The sequence below is a fragment of the Mirounga leonina genome, unplaced genomic scaffold, assembly GCF_011800145.1.
Source record: "Mirounga leonina isolate KUSES-001 unplaced genomic scaffold, KU_Mleo_1.0 Mir_376, whole genome shotgun sequence".
Taxonomy (NCBI): domain Eukaryota; kingdom Metazoa; phylum Chordata; class Mammalia; order Carnivora; family Phocidae; genus Mirounga; species Mirounga leonina.
In genome coordinates, this window is record NW_023270718.1 from 2,699,071 (window position 1) to 2,700,299 (window position 1,229).

Genomic DNA, 1,229 nt, shown 5'->3' on the forward strand with positions numbered 1-1,229 from the left:
CCCTTTTTCTTATTTTATTGCATTGGCTAGGACATTTAGTGGATATACCATAGAAATTCAACTTATTTTCTGTTGGTATACATTTTGGTCATTTCTACTCTTTTTGCTATTACGAATAGTGTTGCAATGAATAGCCTTTTGTGTACATCTTTTCTTCAAGGAAGGTTTTGAGCATAGTAGGGGATCTGATTGGATTTGCATTTTATTTTATTTTATTTTTATTTATTTATTTTAGAGAGAGAGTGTGTGAGAGAGTACAAGCAGGGGAGGGAGGAGGGACAAGCAGACCCCATGCTGCGCGTGGAGCCCGATGGGGCCTCCATGTGGGGCTCAGTCTCAGGACCCATGACCTGAGCCAAAATCAAGAATAGGAAGCCCAACCAACTGAACCACCTAGGTTCCCCATTGGATTTGCATTTTAGAGCCTTCTGGTGATTAGGAGGTAGTGAGACTTGGCTGGGAGGCCTGGGGGGAGTCTAAGGCCAGGACTTCAGGGCTAGGCGTTCAGGGTATAGAGAAGGACAGATTTATGATTTATTTTGGAATTGGAATTCGCAGGGCTGTGTCCTCCCCGTGGGATGAATGAGAGTGATGTGGCCGTGTTCCTCCTCATGTGGGAGAGATGGAGGAGGAGAGATGATGGGACCACAGGGGCAGCTGGAGTGGTGGGGCTGCATTTCCCTGTTCCTGGAGCAGGTGAAATGGTTCGTGCCCACCCCATGGAGAAGTGAGAATGATGGGATCCTGAGAGACCCCCTCCCGACTCTTGTCTTCCCTCTACCCACTTCCCCCAGGGTTTCACGCCTGGCATCTGAGAAGCGAGAACTGGAGGCGCAGCTGGGCCAATCTCGAGAGGAGGCTCTGGCAGGGAGGGCTGCGCGCCAGGAGGCCGAGGCGCTGCGTGGGCTCGTCAGGGGCCTGGAGCTGGAGCTGCGGCAAGGGCGGGGCCTTGGACACCGCGGGGTTGGCCGCCGCAGCCAGGATTGCCGGCGCCTGGCCCAGGAGGTGAGGGGGCGGGGCGGCCGGCGGGGGTGACCGGTGGGGCGTGGACCTCGGCCTCCGTGTGGTCCTCTCTGCCCCTGTTCACTCCTGGCAGCTCGAGGAGGTGAAGGCTTCGGAGCGGAGCCTGCGCGCCCGGCTTAGGACCGTGAACACCGAGCTGGAGGTGTACAAGAGGGGGTGAGAGACGAGGCCGCAGCGGGGGGGGGGGGGGGGGGGGGGGGGGGGGG

General features: G+C 56.9%; 1 protein-coding gene across 4 annotated transcripts in view; it reads left to right on the forward strand.

Moving 5' to 3' along the window:
• The window catches only part of CCDC61 (coiled-coil domain containing 61), a 26,555-nt gene that overhangs the window by 22,268 nt on the left and 3,058 nt on the right, over nt 1-1,229 (forward strand). The gene's annotated exons all lie outside the window — the stretch shown is intronic.